General features: G+C 41.1%; 1 long non-coding RNA gene across 1 annotated transcript; it reads left to right on the forward strand.

The window, feature by feature from the left end:
* Positions 1 to 427: 427 nt before the first annotated feature.
* On the forward strand, positions 428 to 1,931 carry LOC119474111. Its single transcript, XR_005203403.1, has 2 exons — positions 428 to 556; positions 1,648 to 1,931. It is a non-coding gene; the product is annotated as an uncharacterized LOC119474111 (long non-coding RNA).
* The last annotated feature ends 19,261 nt before the right edge of the window (positions 1,932 to 21,192 follow it).

The raw sequence follows: 21,192 nt of genomic DNA on the forward strand, positions 1-21,192 counted from the left end.
AGCTTCCTGAGGCCTGCCCAGAAGCAGAAACCACTATGCTTCCCATATAACCTGCAGAATCATGAGTCAATTAACCCCCTTTTTTTTATAAATTACTCAGTCTCAGGCATTTTTTTATAGCAGTGAATGGACTAACACATTTTATTTCAAATTTATATCCTGTATAGCCTTGCATTATGAAAAGAGCACAGAACGGGAAGTTAGGACATCCTGCTTTAAGGTCTAGCACAGCCATCAACTATGTGATCTTGGGTGAGTCACTTCACCTCTCTGAACCTGTTTCCTCAAGAAAAATAAGGAGAGTAGGCTGTCTGCATGATCTCAAGACAACACAATGTGCTGGAATGAGTCTTACAGCAAGAGTTCAAAGTTCAAATTCTAATTCTAGAACTCGTTGAGTGTAAAATTCACAGCAAGTCACATAACCTCTTGGAACCCCAGTTTCTACATCTAGAAAAAGGGGCAGAATAGTATCAGAAATGCTTCACTCTCAGGACTATGGGGAGCATAAAATTAAATAATGAAAAAAAGGTCAACTATAAAGCACTAAGGAAAGGTAAGGAAATATTATTAAAATCTCATTTAGTTTAATATTTCTACTAAATCTTTTTATTTTCCTATAATCTTTTCCAAGTATTTGTTCTTCTGCAGGTAGAATTCTGTGGGTTGAAACCAGACTATAAAAAATCTGTTTGTTTTTTTTTCTGGCACTCAGACTATCTGCTATAAAGAATGTTTTCCCTTAGTTAAGGTAACAGCTATAAATGTTCAGTTTGCCCCTGAGTCATTATCTGAGTCATGAGTCTGTATGAGTCAAGAAATCTAAGAAATATAGAAATTATCTATCTGTCTCCTTTCTTTTCTTTGTATAAATATCTCTTAAGATGTAACCTAAGAAAGAACTTGCCTCTATCTTGGGTTTCTTCATATTTTGAAGAGACTGTTGTAGAGGAATCGAGTAGTGGGATATTATCTACAAGCATCTCTGCATATAACCTCTACACACACACACACACACACACACACACACACAATCAACACAACCTTATGCCTCAAGACAGATAGGGACTTTCTTGCCACTAGATCCCTATTAGTGCTATCCCCTCCACCTGAAATTCCCATTCCTCTAATTTCTACCTTTTCAATTATACCTAGAATTCAGGGTTTTGTTATAATCTTAAATTTTCAGTGAGATGGATTGAGTGGTCCTTCGCCCTGTGAATAATCTTTAAGGTCAATATTCCTTTTTTTGCAGATGGTGAATCTGACAGAGGAAGAATTAAATGACTTGTTCAAGGTCACCTTTAAGAAATTTGCAGAAAGTTTAACTTATGTATATTTTCCCCTGGTACCCCAGGTATATCTTTTCAAATCATCCTAGTCTGAACCAATTTACAACCCCCTCCTTACCCATCAGGTTCTCTTGTAACACGTATATACATGTTGCCTTGCACTGTAGTTCCTTGTGAATAGATTCCTCCCTCCCCAGAGAGTAGGTCCCACAGAAGAGTAACTATCTTATTCTCCAAATGCCTTAGAGCTTTTAGCACTGAGTATGTACCCAGGTATCACAAATTTTGTATTTGTCGAATTGAAGTGGAACATCTCAAGGATATTTTTCTGTTGCCTTTCTATGAATGAGCTCAGCTTTGTATGAGTCCACTTGGATTCTCACCTAAGGAAGATCATCTGGAAACACCAAAAGCACCAGTGTAGATGCAAGAGATGGTGAAGACCTGAGGCCTACCGCTGCCTTCTGCCAGCCCTGCAGTTCTGAAAGAATGAGGGCCCGTGGGCAATTGGGAGTGACATGTCCTTGACACATTGAGTTAGCTGTGCCCTGAAGGCCCAAAGTGATTTGAAGCATGATTTTAATGACTGTCATTATTTCTGTCATTACTACCGGCCAATAAAAACCATCATCAGCTTGATGTGATTATCCCTCGGTTGTGCAGTGCCTCTGCACTCCAGCAAGCAACAGAGCATATGGTCTTTGCCAATCACATTATTCATCAATGGAGGATAAAATTCACAGTAGCTCCCAGCTTGTCACAGTGGGGAATGGCTTTGGGCAAGTCACAGCTTCAACTCAGCTTGCATCTTTCAAAGATGTGGGCTCTTTTTCACAATGCCCTTCATAAAAGTGAAAATGAAACACATGCTGAATGGGATTTTTAGAACAATGAAAATCCTATAATTAGGAAGCAATAGGAAAAATTATATTATCCCTAAGAGCAAACCATAGTAACAAGTTAATGCAATTACTAATTCAGCTTTTTCAGAGATAGAAGCAAATTGTGCAATTAAATCCTTAGTCTACATTTTTTCAGGGGCCTAATGAAAGGAAAACAAATGACCTGGATCCCCTTCTTCCACCCTTGCCTCTGCTAAGCCATCAGAGGACAAGTTTCCCACCTCCCTCTCTCTAATTTCATCTGAAAACTAAAACAGGCCTCCAGCTGTAAAATGGCTTATGGATTACGCTCTACAACTGTGCACCTGGAATAGAAGGCGTCATTCTTTACGAAGGTTGCCGAGAATTTTGTATCACAGCTTCCTATTTATTCGTTAGCCTGCATATCCCACTTAACAGAAGATTCACCATGCACTGACTTGTATGTGACTCTCAGTGTGCACACTATGCACTGACTGTGACCTGTCTCTAGATGAGCACAGTACCAGTCTAACATATCACTTTACCTGTGGCTCTTTCCCATACACACCCAATCCACTACAGACACATGATCTACCCACGATCTCCCAAACACGGTCTTCACCGTCTGGTCACTGCTCCTTTACACGTGGCATTCACTCTGCTTGCAGAGGCATTTTAGCATGGATATCTAATGAAGGAATTACTCCCAGGCATGCATATAGGAGAGCACTGGTCTGACACCCTGACTGACAGTTCACTACTGCAAAAAGGACAGATGAGAAGGCAGCTCAGCTCTTTGATCCTAAGGAAAAAACACAGAACCTCACTTATCTATATGTAATTATAAACTTTAGTATCCAACAGTATCAAGCCAAAATAGTTCCTGTTTTGGACACACATTATTAGAAATTAACAATGACATTTAGTAAATGATTGACCCATTCCGAACACAGAATAGCCACCTCTGAGTAAGCATTTTGATCAATCTAACTCACACGTTTCTGGTTCAACAAAGTTACTAGATAAGAAGACCCAAAAGAGTTTGTAAATGGGATACAAATTTATGAACAGTTAATTTATATGCAAATACGACAAATTAACCTGTATTTCACTAATGTGCCACCAATCACAAGAGACGCCATCATTTAATCTCTCATAAAGAAGTGAAAAAACCCAATTAAACCATGACTTCATGCTTCCTTATTAGAAATTTTCATTTTTTATTATGCTGAATTTATATAAATACATATTTATTTAAACAACACAGGACCATAATATGAACATCTATGCCCAAGTTTCTGCATGCCCGGCAACCACTGCCACTCTGATAATGGTGACTGACACCATCAAGTGTAAGATGCATCCTGATTTAAGTTGTTCAGCTGTGACACAATGGGCACCTCAGCACTGATGAAATATGGTACCCGCCTGTCTCACATGAGTTTCTCATGCAACTAGCAGCCTCTCCTCACCTGACACCGGCTCTAGTCCCCAGTAATGAAACTGATCCTGTCTGTCCTAGGAGTCTTCTCCTCCTTGGTTTCCCACTTCCCTCACTGGGCTACTCAGTAACCAGTTAGTCGTTAAGGTTCGAGCCTTTTTTGTTTATTTTTTATTTTTTCCAAAGCTCCTCAACGATTGCAATTGTCACTTTGTTTCTACTATTATTGCCCTTGGCTTATTTATTATTTTTTTAAAGTTTCTTTTGTTTTTAAACAGGAAGGCTGGGTACTCATGCCTGTAATCCCAGTATTTTGGGAGGTGCAGGCGGGTGGATCACTTGAGGTCAGGAGTTCGAGACCAGCCTGGCCAACGTGGTGAAACCCTGTCTCTACTAAAAATACAAAAATTAGCCAGGCATGGGGGCACATGCCTATAATCCCAGCTACTAGTGGGGCTGAGGCAGGAGAATTGCTTGAATCTGGGAAGTAGAGGTTGCAGTGAACCAAGATCACAACACTGCACTCCAGCCTGGGTAACAGAGCAAGATCCTGTCCAAAAAAAACCAAAAACAAAAAATCTCAAGGCTGGGCACAGTGGCTCACACCTGTGATCCAGCACTTTGAGAGGTCAAGGTGGGTGGATCATCTGAGGTCAGGAATTGAAGACCAGCCTGGCCAACATGGTGACACCCTGTCTCTACTAAAAATACAAAAATCAGCTGTGCATGGTGGCACATACCTGTAATCCAAGCTACTTGGGAAGCTGAGGGAGAAGAATCATTTGAACCTGGGAGGTAGAGGTTGCAGTGAGCCGAGATTGCACCACTGCATTCCAGCCTAGGCGCAACAGAGTGAGGCTCCATCTAAAAAAAAAAAAAATCAAGAGAATCTTTCCTGTATCAATTAAAAACAGTAACTGCCCCTCTTCTCACTCAGGAGGACTTTATGTATTTAGAAAATAAAAAGATGTTATTATTTTAATACCTTTATAATTTTAGTACCATGTACATAACATGAAATTTACCATTTTAATCATTTTTATTACAACAAAATATTTTTAATTTTTCTGCTATTGTCATATATTTTACCTCCGTGCATGTTATAAACACCATGATACGTTGTTATTATTCCCCTCCAGCCCCACTGAGGCTTTTAGAGGTCTGCAATGAGTTAGGGTAGGAAAAAAACAGTGATCCCGTGTGGTAGTTCAAAGACTGCCTCTCCTTGGCTTACAGGAAGCCTCCTAAACCCACCTTTTCTATCAGCCTACATTTTCCCCCCAGTCTTTTAAAATTCTATTACAGATATACAGCAAGATCAAAGGGAACACCTTCTCCCTGGGGCTTTAGCTACTGACTGGAAGAGAAGCATAGAAATGGCTTTAACCCTTTCCTGTGGACATTACTAAGGTTATCCAATCATCTCATGACCACTTTGCCAGAGGGGGTGAGATCACCCCACCACATCCTCTACATGCACAGACACACACACCTTTCAGGCTTACTGTTACCTTATTATTTACTTTGTTTCACCTTTGAAGAAGCTGTTAATACTCATGCTAACCTGATTTCACCTGTATAAAAATGTTGAGGGACATGTGGGCATTCTGTGATTTGTCCTGATTCTAAATATCCCCGAGGGTGGTCCTGACCCACATAAAAACAAGTCTGCTTCAGAGCCAGCTTCAAAGCCTCCCTCCCTGACCCCCAAACCTCAGGTGATTGCACTCTTCTCTGGCCAGTGATGGTTCTTAGAGTCTGTTCTTCCTATTTGATATTTATATGCAATGGTGTGCTGGTAAATGTTTAGCACCTGGCTCTGGGGGCGGCCATGGGGGAGTCTGGGTTTGGCAAGTTTGTAGATTCAATTTCTGTGGTGTAAACACTCCCACCATGGCTATTTCAAGCCACCAGCATGATGTCACTGACCACAGTTGGGAAGGGATGCACAGTGACAAACTGTTATGTAGTATTTCCACCAAACACATATAATAGACAGAAATAACTTCAAGATCTGAGATAACAGTGAAAGGTAGTAAAACAACTAGAAAGTGATGAGTTTTGACTATTTATTACCTTTGTTAATAGTATACTTTATTTAATTATAACTTTATATAATTTAATTTCTAGTAATGGCTGTGTTTAATAACCAGCTCACAAAACTGGAAAACTTAGCAACTGGCCTTTGCAAGCCAGTATGAGAACTCCAGCCCATAACAGTAATAAAGTATATGCTATCTTGTATCATTATTTTAAATCTTGAAAGTCCCCAACTAAATTACACACTTCAGACTATGAAGTTATGTCTTAAATACTTCTTTTCACTTACCATGCTGCTAAACACAAATAGATAATTAACTTTTTTTTTTTAATGGAATCTTGCTCTGTTGCCCAGGCTAGAGTGCAGTGGTATGATCTTGGCCCACCACAATCTATGCCCCCCAGTTTCAAGCAATCCTCCTGCCTCAGCCCACTTGTAGCTGGGATTATAGGCACATGCCACCATGCTCGGCTAATTGTTGCATTTTTAGTAGAGACAGGGTTTCACCATGTTGGCCGGGCTGGTCTCGAACTCCTGACCTCAGGTGATCCACCTGCCTCGGCCTCCCAAATTGCTGGGATTACAAGCATGAGCCACTGCACCTGGCCAGTAATTAACTTCTAACATTCATAAGGTTTACTCATTGTAAATGTTTTTGAGAGTCCATTAAAATTCACCAACAACAAAATTTAGACTGGGCTCCAAATCTGACCCTACCTGAATCATATCTTTAACCTAGAAAGTTTATGCACTAAAAAAAAAATTCGAGGGGTGAGATGGCTCACCCCTTTAATTCCAGCACTTGGGAGGCTGAGATTGGTGGATTACTTGAGGCTAGGAGTTTGTGAACAGCCTGGGCAACATGGCAAAACCCTGTCTCTACTAAAAATGAATGAAAAAAATAAGATATATTACTGACAGTGTAATTGAATCATTTTTGCTACCAACTATGAGAATGTCTACCATTAACAGCATCAGTGACCAACTTTGCTATCAACGCTGTTTGGAACACATCAACTTTCAACCCCGACAAGCAAGCAAGCCAACTCCTATGATTGCCGAAGACTCTAAAAGAGAGAGAATTCTTGGAGGTGGGAGCTCCCTAGTGGGTAAACAAACTGAGAAACTTAATTAACTAAACTTGCAAGAATAATCAATCTCTTTACAATTTACAGTTAAAAAGAACTGGCATGTAACCCAAAATGTCAACTTATTACCAAGGAGATACTATCATTATCCCCATTGATGGAATAGCTTCCCAGTTAACAATGATATTGGTATTCATTAACCAGGATTCTTCCTTCCCAGAAACAAGGAATCAGATTAGCAATGAGAAGGGTCTTTGGTGAATATCAAGCCAGAACATTGAGAATTTAAAGGTCTTGAAAGACATATCCTCCAGATATGAACAATCCAAACTGTCTCTCTTCCACAACAGAGTGTATCTATTTCGTGCAAAAGTAATTGTGCTTTTTGCCATTAAAATCAATGGCAAAAACAGCAATTTCTTTTGCACCAAGCTAATATCTAATCCCCAGACTGTTAATATCTGCCAAAGTGTGTCTGCCATCTATGAAAAGTACTGGTAAAGTCTGTGAAGATTCCTACTGTATTTCAAGCAAAGGCACTATTATCTCATGCCAGAGAAATTACAAGTAAATACCAGTAGTAGTAACTAGTATTAGTATAGTGTAGTGTATTAGTATATAATATTTAGTATTAGTATAGTGTAGTGTGTTAGTATACAGTATTTAGTATTAGTATAGTATAGTGTAGCTTTGTACACTAGAGCTCCATGGTAGAGATAGCTTACTGAGAATATGCCCCGGTTCAAGGTTGGCAAATATATAGCACATATGCTGCCCCCATCCCTTCCCATACCTTTGGGAGGCATCACTAATTGATTACTACACACTTCCTTCATTGAGTCTTACAGCTCTTCCCGACACTATATGCAGCACTACCAATCATGACGCTGAGCTCCAGAGTAAGAATTAGGAAGCAAGTCATGTGCAGGCTTCCCACAGGGAGGTTCAGGACTACATGGAACTAAGTGCATTATTTCAAGTTCATTTTGATAGTGTGCTCTTAGAGGGTTAATGTTGTTGCCTGTTGCTCTTTACTGTAAACCCCTAGGTCCTGACTACCAAGGGGTTATCAAGGGCTCTATGTTGGCTTTGTTTTTTCCCCCCTCCAGTGTTAAAACATGGAGATGCCTACATCTTACTTACACAGAACGAATTGTTCACCATCATTTTGTCAGTGAATGCATGTTTTAGATGTCAGTTACGGCTGTGCGCGGTGGCTCACGCCTGTAATCCCAGCACTTTGGAAGGCCGAGGCGGGTGGATCACGAGGTCAAGAGATCAAGACCATCCTGGTCAATATGGTGAAACCCCATCTCTACTAAAACTACAAAAATTAGCTGGGCATGGTGGCACGGCCTGTAGTCCCAGCTACTCAGGAGGCTGAGGCAGGAGAATTGCTTGAACCCAGGAGGCGGAGGTTGCGGTGAGCCGAGATCGCACCACTGCACTCCAGCCTGGGTAACGAGCGAAACTCTGTCTCAAAAAAAAAAAAAAAAGTCAGTTACATATTTAAGCTTCCTTGGCTCTTTGCCACTTCCACTAGAGGGCGCCACTGAAAAGGAAAGGAGGTAAAACTAAAGGGAAGCCATTTTCCTCCTCAGTGCCTTCATGCTGCCTCTCCTCAGCTTTGCCATTCCGGGGAGGAAGTCCTCACCCAGTCTGCACTGACTCTGGTGTACCATGGATGTAGCCACTCCACACAAACAGAAACATCTCTTTACCTTGCTATACTTGTCCTCCTCTGAACCCAAACACCCTTCATTCATCTCAATCACTTTCCCATGGACTTGTCTTCCTCCTTCCGTTAGACCCAGAGCTCCACAGGGCAAAGCTAGTCTTTGTGTCCCCATGCCACTGTGGTGCCTGGCACAGAGTAGGTCTTCTACACACAGTTGTGTTTTACAGACCTCATATGCAGAAAAATCACAGGCCTTTTATTTGGGGTGACAGAAATGGAAGCCACACCACCTCATTAAGTTGCAGCAAATTTTCCACAACTTTATAAGCATGTGCTTGGGCCCTGCTCTCTAATTCTTCAAACCAGGAAATAACTCCCATATAGGCACCAGTTTTCTGCTCTTCTACACAGTGGAATTAAGATTCTTAACTCCTCATCTATAAGGTTTGATATAGAAGGAAACTGCTGTCATTTGGCCTGACGTTGTAGCAGTTTTCCTTGAAGATCTCACAAGAGAGCTTTGGGGACAACCCTCTCATCAAAGTGATTTCTAGCTGCTACCCTTCTCACACCTTGAAATCCTTAAAGTTCACTCCCCCACCCCCGTTGACTTTAATTATGTTCTTCCAATAGCCTTGTAAAATTGAGCAAGTTCCTGAGAGCATTTTGAAAGGCCCTGTGAGCTCCCTGGTCAGCATTTTCAATCCCTAATTATAAATCTGTCTGATGGCTTTCATTTAATACTTCTAAGGTGGATCTGAAGGTAATTGATGGTTTTGAAACTAACTCTTCAATAGCAGCCATCAATGTATCAAGGCATAATTTCTTTTATGATCTCAGAGAAGTTCCTGCAAGTGACGAGGAAACTTATGATCATCCATCCTAGGAAAACAGAGAGATTTTATTAGAGTGTAGTGAAATATTTATAAGAACATTAGAGCTTGTGGGACTCAAGAACTGACTTCACCTCAAACTTCCATTTGCATACCTGCTTCCAGGGAAGTCTATTATGGGATGGCCTGGATATGTCACTTTAAAAATCCTGCCTTTAATGAACAAATGAGAAAAGGTGAGTAGTTTTCTCCAGAAAGAACATTTCTCTCACCCACTGCCTTCCCAGAAAGATAAAAATATGCTCAAAATATAGCATAGAAATAAAGGAGCTATTTTGAAACAGAGACCAAAACATTTTAACTCAAGAAAGAAGCATCAGTGATGATGGAGGATTTCTTTAACAAAAAGAAGAGGCTTTACCTTTTGTTCACAAAGCAACTCTGTTTCTCAGTCTTTAGCAGTGCCTTTCTGTTTTACTAACTCTTATTCTAATTGTTGGCTTCTCTGTCTTCTCCTTGACCTCCCTTAACGTTTCCACGTTACTTTTTTGGTACTCATTGTCCTTCTGACAAGCCATGTCAGTCCCTTCCACACTGCCTCTTCCATCCAATGTATACTACAGTACCATCATTAGCTCATTACAGATACTTTGTTTATTCATTCATTCAACAAACATGTATTATGGGGCTACCATTGGCCAGATGTGATGAATATGAACACAGAAAGCAATCTACTCTCAAGGAACTTGCAGTTTAATGAGAACTGGACTGTTTAGAAACCATCTGGCAACATTACAAACTATATTATATTTTCGAACTATATTCAAATTATCAGGAATTGTCCTCACTCCTCCCAGCTTGAGATTCTGATTGGCTGACACATTTGCAACACTGACCTAGTGGACAAGTTGTAACTATGATTCCTTGGCCTGAATTTAGAGGCCTTTAGTACAACAATAGTGCTAAGAGAGAAAGCTGAGGGAAGACTTCAGCAAAGAACAGATATAAATTCATAGAAAGACAGCCTTGCTTTCCTCTGGTACAGCAGTTCTAGGATAAGACTATGCAATTGGGAATTAGACTTTTCTGGCAGCAAAGCTATATCAACCCTTCACAGGTTTACCTGAAATAATTCACATTCCTTTCCTTAACATTCTTCCTGGCCAAACTATCCAGGCCTAGCATAAACCTCAGAACCCACAGTGAGAGTCTGATAGTCACCTTCTTGCTCTGACATACTGTAGGAAGAAACCAATGTTTTTGTTTTGTTTTGTTTTTATGAAGTAAATGATCCTTAATTCCAAAAAACACACTTGCTTTGTGTACCTCAAGAGGTGTCAATTCAGACAAAAGCCTACCTCCAAAGTACAGAGCAGAAAAAAGCATTCCCAAAAAAATCACTCTAGATTTTACCTCTCCCTCAAGCCCATGTTTGAAGTCAGCATCTATGTAATGCTAATGATTGGTAAATCAAAAGGCATTTATTTAATGGAGCTGCTTCAGTATCCAGCAGTAAGTTGCCTTCTGCCATATGGCTTTGGGCATGAAGTGATTAAACTAGAATGTCTGGAGCCTCTGTTGCTGGCTATTTAATGGTGTTATGCATCATGAGCTCGAGATGGCTGCGAATCTGTTTTCAGTTTGCATTCCCAGCAAAAAAGGACTCCTGGCCCAGAGGGATTTAAATCCTCCTCCACTGATCACCGGGGCATACAGAATCACACTGATCCTGCATAGAGTCAGTAGCTAGAGACAACCCAGTCCTAACTCAGGATAGAGACAGGGACCTTCATTAGGTAGCCATTCCCAGAGTTGAAAAACAAAGAAAATGATAATCTGTAATGACTAAGAAAGCAAGAAGAAGGGAAGGAAGACACAGCACAGAGCCCTTGAGATGAGGACAATTAGGGGCACAGTAAATAGGCTGCAGGCTGGACCTTCTCAAACACTATTCCATTGGCTGGAATGGGGAGAATCGCTACCCGGCATTGTTAACTTCATCTCTGCCAGGCACTCTGGCTGGGCACTTTAACACATGTCACACATGCTGGGTGTGGTGGCTCATGCCTGTACTCCCTGCACTTTGGGAGGCTGAGGCGGGAGGATCACTTGAGCCCAGGAGTTTGAGACCAGCCTGGGCAACATAGTGAGAACCTGTCTCTACAAAAAAATAAAAACCAAAAATTAGCATCGTGGTATATACCGTAGTTCCAGCTACTTAAGAGGCTGAGGTGGGAGGATTGCTTGAGCCTGGGAGGTTGAGGCTATAGTGGGCTGAGATCGCACCACTGCACTCCAGCCTGGGTGACAGAGCAAGATCTTATCTCAAAAACAAAACAACACAAAACAAAACAAAAATATGTCTCATCTCTTTTAATATTCACAACAGCCTCTATCAAATAGGTACTATTATTGTCCCATTTTACTGATGACAAAACAGAGGCTCAGAGGACTTGAGCAAGTTGACCCCTTGGTCACAGCTAGTTAGTAGTGGAGCTGAAATTCAAATTCACGTCTGCTGCACTGCAGGTCCCAAATTCTCTAACTACAGTCCTAGTTCAGCATTACCACCAGTTCCTTAGGTAAGAAACACTGATGGTGAATACCACCATCAGGGGAATTTTCAGTTCCTTGTTTCTAAATATGATCAGTAAACTATGTGTGATCCTCATTGCAATGGGTAGACTTAGTCATTTTCAACAAATCTTTTTGTTGGGCTTCATAAAATCCAAAGTTAAGAGACCATTTCAAGTGCTGTTACATACAGACGCCTGATCCAGCAAACCATGCCTATTACCTACATGATCCCAGAACCTAGAAAGGGCAAAAGTAGATAAGTATCTCCTGTTCAGAATTCTGCCTCAATATGGTTCATGCCATCTTATGTGCTATCCGTTACAGTATTATGTTATTGGAAATACAGACCAGTTCCTGTCCCCAAGAATCTTGCCTTTCTACTGGGGAGACTGGAAACAAAGTGGTCAGTAATACTCCAAAGTAGAAGCAATTTAATTCCTCTGTAGGATCAAAGTACGCTAGACATGCCAAGAATCAAGAGTTCAAAAGAAAGCCTTGGCTACTTTGTTGTGTGCAAGACCAACTACCAGATTCAAATCAGAAAAGAAAATCTTGTTCATCTATTCAACTCAGCATGAATAAATCACTTAAAATTATAATTGCTCTGGAACTTTGGGTGCCTATGGGCAAAAAGTCCTACAGAGAATTTAATAAAACTGTAGGCATTGTATCAATCAATCCCTTTGGAAATTTTTAGCATAACTCAGGAGTTAGAAACTTCCTTCTTGCAAAAGACAGAGGCACTGTCTTACCCTCAGCCAACAGCCTCTTTCCTGATGGGTCCTGCTTCATTAACTTTTAACTGGTGCTTTTACTATTCAGTTTGTACTTTTAAACTTTTAAAGCTTTTATCAGATGTCCTTTGAAACCAAAAGCATACCGTTAAAACACACACATTTCCAATGTGACCAGATTTTTAAAAAAAAAAAAAAAAAGCCCTGTTCACAAAGACCTTGAGAGGACAAAGAATGTATTTAATGATAGCAACTAGCATGGCGCCAGTAATGAATGGTTCTGTTCTGCCAGTAATACCCAAAACTAAGGCAATGATTTTTTGTAAGCCTTGTTTTGCTTTAGAAACTTACAGTAATACACTTTCCCATATATTATCTTATTTTGTCCTTCTGACAACCATAGCACCAAGCAGAGTCAGTTTTATTATCCCCATTTTAAAATAAGGAAACTATGGTTCAGAGCATTTAAATAACAGAAGCAGGCTTACAGAAGCAGTAAGCAACAGAGTCAGCGCCAGGATTCCAGCTCCCTGGTTTCCAGCCCATTGCCATTTCGACTCAGCTATTTATATCAAACAATATAACTTCTATTCTTATGGGATCTCGGCAAAAGGTTGCAAGTCCTGTTTGTCTTTGGATCCCTGGCACCTGACTTGGGACAAGTAAGAGTTTATGGTGGACCAGAAATAAAGACACTTTGTTCTAGTGTCTGTGCTTTTCACAGTCACTGTTACCAGTTAGCTGGGTTGGGCTAACACTAAGAAGGCCAAAGTTTCAGGTTTTAAATATGCATGGGACAGTAAGTTTTCTGGTATTCCATGGCCACATGATCTTGCTAACCTATCCCCAAAGGGACCTGGCAAGTCAATGGATAGATTGGTTAATGCACTCCCCTAATCCATCCTCCATAATTGAAATCAGGAAGTCACTCCTACAACTGACTTCTCAGGAAATGTCCTTGCCTGTAGTCTCTCCCAGGAGGATTCTGACGCAGGGCCTTGTACAGCGGTAGCCACACTCTATCCCCAACGGTTCTCCTCTCCTTATCTCAGAAGAATGTGTATATGTATATTAATGCATTTAATTTCAAGACATTTCTAGATTCCCTAAGCCTGACTTCAGATTCACTAGGGACCCATGGGCCACAGGGCAAGAAATCTTGTTTAAACGATGAGTTTATCTCAGAGAGCTACGGTATCATATTCATCTCTGAAGCTCGGCATTTAGTATGGGGCCTGAAACATAGAGGGTGTTATATACATCTTGGTAGAATGATTGAGTGAATGGATCAATGAGTGAATAAGTAGATTAGTAAAAGAAATACAACTTGAAGTTTATCGCCGACTGACAGCACATTGGGAGCATCCTCTTCCTCCTTCTTATGAAATACTGTATTAATGTAAGCTGGGTAGTTATGTCGGGAAGGAATGCCTTTACCCAGGTGATGTTTAATATATCCATCAACATAATTGATGGGCACACCATCACGTCTACATCCAGAGCTAGATGGCCGTTGTATCACCAGTTACTTACAAAAAAGAACTAATAAGACCTTGGAATGTCATAGCCTAGAAGAGCAGCTCTACTTTTCTAGTAGATGTAGAAATGAAAAGCAACTATGTTTTCTACCTGAAATTTATGTAATGATTATTTTGAACTGTAAGCTACTTTTTCCTAATATATAACTTGAAGGCAAGGTTATGTGACTTTGTACCTGCCCCCCTTGCCCGCTGCCAATCTACGTGTGATACAGGTAGAGATATTTTAATTAAGCTTGTCTTGCGGACCTTAAAGTGGGTAGAACTGACCTGCTCTTTTGTTTGTCGGGTGGTGGGGAAAATAAAAGGGAATTATTGTAGAATATAATGATCTCAAACTTTAAGTATTGAAGTCATCGTTTCAAACTGCTTACATCTAAAAGTAAGAGTCGATTCTGTGAGCTATATTTTTTGATTTCTTAATTGTTGACCATAAAACTCCTATATAGTCCAGGCATAGTGGCTCGCACCTGTAATCTCAGCACTTTGGGAGGCTGAAGCAGGAGGATCACTTTAGACCAGGAGTTCGAGACCAACCTGGGTAACAGAGCAAGACCTTAACTCTACTAAAAAAAATATAATTAGTCAGATGTGGTAGCATATGTCCCAATTACTAGAGAGGCTGAGGCAGGAGGTTTTCTTGAGCCTGGGATATCAAGGGTGTAGTAAGCTGTGATCATACCACCGCACTCCAGCCTGGGCAGCAGAGTAAGACTCTGTCTCAAAAACAAAAATCAAACAACAACAACAAAAAACTCCTGTATAAAAAGCTGTGCTTCAATCTAAATCTTCAATAATTAGAATTGCAAGGTATGGCATACAACTGCAGTTTCCATGTAGACAGTCTTCCCCTCCTTGTGGATCCCATGCCCTGGGGATATAAGAAGAACGAGGGCCCAATTCACTCATAGTGCACCACTTACGGGGTTCCATTTGTCTCAGCACTTCTTTATGGGTACCAGTGGCATGAAATATTGTATTGTGCTTCCATTCAAAGAGCACAAACATTCTCTCATTCCTATATTTAAAGCCCAGTAACAGAAGATCTATACTTGGCATATGACATAGTTAACTCTAAAAACCTAGTTTTTGCTAGCTCTTGAGTCACTTAGCTTACCTAAGCATAACATTTATTTTATCTTTTTTTTTCTTTTTGAGACAAGGTCTTGCTCTGTCGCCCAGGCCTGAGTGCAGTGGTGCAATCTAAGCTCACCACAGCCTTGACCTCCCAGGCTCAAGCTATCCTCTCTGCACAGCCCCTAAGGAGCTAGGACTACAGGTGTGAGCCACCATATCCAGCTAATTTTGTTTTGTTTTGTTTTTTTGTAGAGATGAAGTTTCACCATGTTGCCCAGGCTGGTCTTGAACCCCTGGGCTCAAGTGGTCTGCCCTCCTTGGCCTCCCAAACTGCTGGGATTACAGGTATGAGCCACTGTGCCTAGTCACTTTTTTCTTCTCCTTAGTGTGATTCAGCATAGTGCTGCTGTATTCAGCATGTGCATGGGGTGAAGGACAGTAAAAAAATAATTTCCTGGCTGGGCGCAGTGGCTCATGTCTATAATCCCAGCACTTTGGGAGGCCAAGGCAGACAGATCACCTGAGGTCAGGAGTTTGAGACTAGTTCGGTCAACATGGCAAAATCCTGTCTCTACTAAAAATACAAACACTAGCTGGGCATGGTGGCACATGCCTGTAATCCCAGCTAATCCGGAGGCTGAGGCAGGAGGATTTCTTGAACCTGGGAGGCGGAGGTTGCAGTGAGCCGAGATCACACCACTGCACTCCAGCCTAGGTGAAAGAGCAAGCTCTGCCTCAAAAAAAAAAAAGATTATCTCATTGTATTAGTCTGTTCTCATGCTGCTAATAAAGACATACCTGAGACTGAGTGATTTATAAAGGAAAGTGGGTTCCTTGACTCCATTCCATATGGCTGGGGAGGCCACAGGACACATACAAACATGGCGGAAGGGGAAGCCAGCACATCTTATTTACATGGCAGCAGCAAGGAGAAGTGCCAAGGAAAAGGAAATGGAGAAAATCCCCTTTAAAAACCATCGGTTCTTGTGAGAACTCACTATCATGAGAACAGCATGAGGGTAAACCCCCATGATTCAATTATCTCCCACCAGGTCCCTCTCACGACACGTGGGGATTATGGGAACTACAATTCAAGATGAGATTTGGGTAAGGACATAGCCAAACCACATCACTAATCCTAAGGATTTTCTTTCTTTCTTTCTTTTTAACCATTTTACAGACCAAGAAATTGAGCTACAGTGAGGTCACACAGCCAAGATCACACAGCCAAGAACTGGGATTTGAGCCTAGAATACTCTGATCTCAGAGTCTGGATGCTAGTTTCTTGCTGCCTTCCCTGTGTTACGAGGTCATGTCTAAATCACCTCCATTATTGAAAATCACTTATGAAAGGCCTATTCTGCTGGATAGAAGCAATCACCTTAGTCAAGTATGATCCAAATGTTGCCACTAAATCCTACACAACCCTATCAAAGGTCAGACCCTGGAGGTGTGGTAACTCCCTCCAGCAGGGAAAAAAAAAAAAAAACAAAAAACCTAGTAGGTCAGAGTAAGGAGCTGCTCTGAGCCAGCAGTGGGAGGGTTAAGTTAAAGAACAGAAAGATGTAACCTGACCTGGAACTTAGCTCTCATTTTCAACAGGCAAAAGCTCCTTGCAGGATGATCTTGAGTCAGACCTACAATGCCTTTTTTTCTTTTCTTTTCTTTTCTTTTTGGAATGGCAATAACAATGTCTGCCCAACATCTACCACTTTAAGTTGTTTTTTACAGTAGAACTGACACAGCCTTTTAAGCAGGCTCTCGTGTGCAGAGTAACTCTCCCTTCACACACAGAGCAGATCACCGGGCTCCCTGTAGCCCCAGGGCCTTTCTCTAATCATAAAAAGGCAATCTGTACCTCTAAACCCCAAATCCTTACCTACCGTATCCCTGCTGCACCCAGCTGTGCAAGGTAAGTCTTAGGAGGTCATGTCCCCCACAATCCCACAATTTTCTCATCAGTATTCTTTGCTACTTCCAGATATTACAGCATCACTGCTGTTTAAGATTAGAACTTAAAAACTTGAAAGTGTCAGGAAAGATGTGGTGCCTTGTCTCCACATCAAGTGAACAGCCCATGGCATTGGCTTCTGACAAGTGACAACAGACTCACGGGGCAGCAGTTGAGCTGCGCTTACATGATACTTACTATCCTGAGACGCACGGACATATGGGGATGCCCACACCCAGGTAACCCAACCCCATGGACTCAGACCAATAGTGAACACAAGAGAATCTCTATCATTTGCTCAGCTGTCACCACCTCCGCAGGTGCAAGAAATGGCTGATGGTTCCAGAGGATGACTCCAGCCTCTTAAATAGAAAAGGGAGTGTGTTAGATCTCATCCAGCCAGTTGTAGGGAAAGGTGGCCTTTAAGAAACTGTGGTTAATGTTGTAAGGAAACATAAGGCAGCTTTTGAAGCTATTTTCATAGCTACAAAGAGAAATAAATGACCAGCGCTGAGGGCCGCAGACAGCAGGACAGGCAGCACGACCAAGCTCTGTATTCGTTTTATTCTAACCTGTTGGGGGCAGGGGAATTCATGGGTCCACAGACTCATTACATTGTACATTGTCTGATTAATCCTCCCAATCATTGATCCTGCTCTGGCACGAGATAGCTGTGTGACCTTGAACCAATCATTAACCTTTGGGTCTGTCCTCTTCTAATGCCAGGGTAAGAATTACCAACGTATATGTTGAAACTCCCAAGGATTATGCCAAGAAATGGAATAGAAAGGAAGACAGTGAGATATGTTGAGGGGGCAGAGGATTTGGTTAGAGAAGAGTGAGGCAGAGAAGCAACATAAATAAGCGGGAGAATATCTTGGGAGAAAGGAAAAGACAAATTCAATAAGCAGTTTCAAAGCATGAGCCTCAAAATAAATGTCTTTCTTTCTTGCAATATTACTGTTTTGTACCGGCTTAAGAAGCTAGACTATCTCCTGTCTGCAGAAAACAGACAGGATAACAGGAAACAGTTTGGGATTCCACAGTGATTATAGCTACTTAAGTTTGACTTACCAAATACTGTCTAAAACAGATGGTATGTAACATTTGATTAAGGGCTTATCCAGCAAGCCCAACAGGGAACATTTCTTTCTCTCCTAATATAGAAAAAATGTAGAGAAGAAGGGAAATAAACTGACAATCTTGCCCATATTCCATGTATACCAACATTTATGCCTTTTCTAAAATGAATCTGGGCTTATTATGCAACTCAAGACCAAACTACATAATGATGATGCCATAGAATTTCAGTGAAGAAGGATATTGAAGATCATCCTCTATAGCCCCTTATTTTATAGATAAGGAAACAGAGACACAGAACGATAAGATGAAAAGATTGTTTGCCCATGGTCACATTGGCACATCCGGGACCAGGTCTCCTGATTCCAGATCTGGCATTCACATTGGTCTTTATATATGCATAATGTTCAATATAGGGAAAACATACAAAGCTGTCAGCACCATTATTACTAAATTAGCGCCAATCTGTGATGAGCAATTATCAGAACTTGAAGCTAATGGGTAATGCCATTCGAGTCCAGTTAATGAGCCAAAAGCTTGGTTCTTCAAAACACTTAGCATTAATCAGCATTTGGCTTCAGTTTGTGACAAGTGTTTTCAAAACACCACAGACAATTACAATATTCCTAGCTTTGCCTCGTGTAAATACATGATGAAAGAAAGTCAGAATTTCATAAATGACAGTCTCCAGAATGGAAATAATGAGTCCCACAGAGAAGGTACAATGTGTTCCTCTTTCTTGCTAGCCAAATGTGATTTGGGAACTAACGAGGTCACTGAGAGATTACAAAGTGTGAACTTCTACTGGGTGAGGATGAAAAGGCCTCTTTTCACAATAGCAAAGCAAAACTAGCATGTGAGATCAGCTCCATAAAGAGTAATGAAGGAGTGACCCCAGACTTCATGCCCCATCAGCCACCCCTATGCACACCTCCTTCCCCCGTGGTTACTGGCAATGCCTCAAAGGAGAGGGCTCCCAAGCATGGAGTACTGAAATGGCCATCAGCAGCAGAAGCAGCAGCATTCCAAGAGGACTTGGGAACTCATTACACAGCAGCCTGATGCTGGGAAAGTAGCAGAAGAAAGAAAACCAGGGAAAAAACATGGTGGTTGGTACAAAAATTATGTCCTTAGCTCCAAGCTCCAGGTTTCCCAGGACAGTTCTTGCAGAGTTTTATCCTCTAGGATTTCTGGAGCAGTTTGTCTATGATTGATTGATTGATTGATTTTCTGCAAGCTAAAAACATTAACTGTGGTTAATGTTAGGTTTTCTGAAGGACAGAGAATTGCTTGATTAACTTGGCTTAGGGCAGCATTACTCATTAGCCAGTTTTATATTAATAAAAATACGTTAATTAACCAGTCATTGTTGAACACCTGGTTAATAGCTAATATTTATTGAGAAGTCACTCATGTATTTACATGAGGCAAAGCTAGGAATATTGTAATTTTCTGTGGTGTTTTGAAAACACCTGTCACAAACTGAAGCCAAATGCTGATTAATGCTAAGTGTTTTGAAGAACACTTAAAATGTTTTCCCTGCATTATCTCATTCATTCCTCACCATGAGTCTTTGAGATAACAATCATAATTACATTCAGTAATTTATTCAACATATATATTCAGTACCTGCTTATGAATAGACAGTTCTAGGCATTGGAGATACAGCAGTGAACAGGCAAAGTTTCTCCTGTCTCTTGGTTAGATTATATCAGGTAACTATCACTGCTTAACAAATGTCACCAAAACTTACCAGCACAAATTAATTAACACTAATTATTGTTCATAAGTGTATGGGTTTCCCAAGTGGTTTTTCTGATTTTGATGGGACTCACTCATGTATCTGTTGCCAACTGGCCAATTAGCTGGTCTAAGTGGGTCTCTACTAGGAAGACTCATTTCTACTCCACAAGGTCTCTTATCTTCCAGCAGCTCTCCTAGGCTTATTCTTATAGAAAAGGCAGGGGTCCCTAGAGAGGGGCTGGAAACGTACAAGGCCTCTTGAGGCCTAGATTGGGAGCTCATATAGTATCACTTCTGCCACATTCTGTTAGCCAAAGAATGTCATGAGACCAGCCCAGGTTCAAGAGTGGGGAAATGGAGTTGACCTCATGACGGAAAGAGTTGCAAAGTCACACTGAAAACACAGAGTATGAAAGGTCATTGATGCAGACCATCACCACATATATAATGATGACTAAAATGACACTAAGGGATTCATGGAAATATTCATTTGAGTCTCACAATAATCCTGGGAGGCAAATTCTGTTACCAATCTCTGCCCCTCAGATGAGGAAATTGAGGCCTAGAGAGGTTACAAAACTTGTCTAAGATCTATGAATATTTGGTGATGGCCTCAGAGTTCAAACCCAAGACTCCAGAGCATAAGCACTGACCCACTATGTGATTCTCTCCAGCCTGGGCACTTTGAGAGAGAAAGTATAGGACATGGTCACTACCTGCAAGACACAGTCCTACTGGGGATGGATAACATAAGTCCCTGAGGAATCAGTAACAATACATGTCTCTAACCCAAACTTGATAATTGCTCAACAAACAGTAAGAATTAAGGGGGTCAGGACAAGAGACAGAAGCTTCCATAAAGAGGTTCTCCAATAAACTGACCTTTGTAGGGTGTAGTCAGTGAACAGCAAAAAGATAATTTTCTGATAATGGCATCCTCTCACCTTCATGTAAGAAGACTTTATAGTATAAACTTTCTTTTCTCTAGAATGGCATTCAGTTCTGCAAGCAACAGAAAACCTGATTAACCGTGACTTCTCATATAGGGATTTTTGTTTGTCATGGGCAAGGAGTGTGGGAAAAAGAAGTTCAGGACTTTACAACAGCCAGATGATGTCATCAGGAACCAGGTTCTTTCTGTCTTTCTCCTCTACCATTCTACAAACATATCCTGATTCCTGAGGGTCTCATAATGCCAGGATGGCAGCTGTATTCACCAGTATTCTTGCACATTCCCAAGTAGGAAGGAGGAGGAG

Source organism: Cebus imitator, unplaced genomic scaffold, assembly GCF_001604975.1.
Source record: "Cebus imitator isolate Cc_AM_T3 unplaced genomic scaffold, Cebus_imitator-1.0 Scaffold212, whole genome shotgun sequence".
Taxonomy (NCBI): Eukaryota; Metazoa; Chordata; class Mammalia; order Primates; family Cebidae; genus Cebus; species Cebus imitator.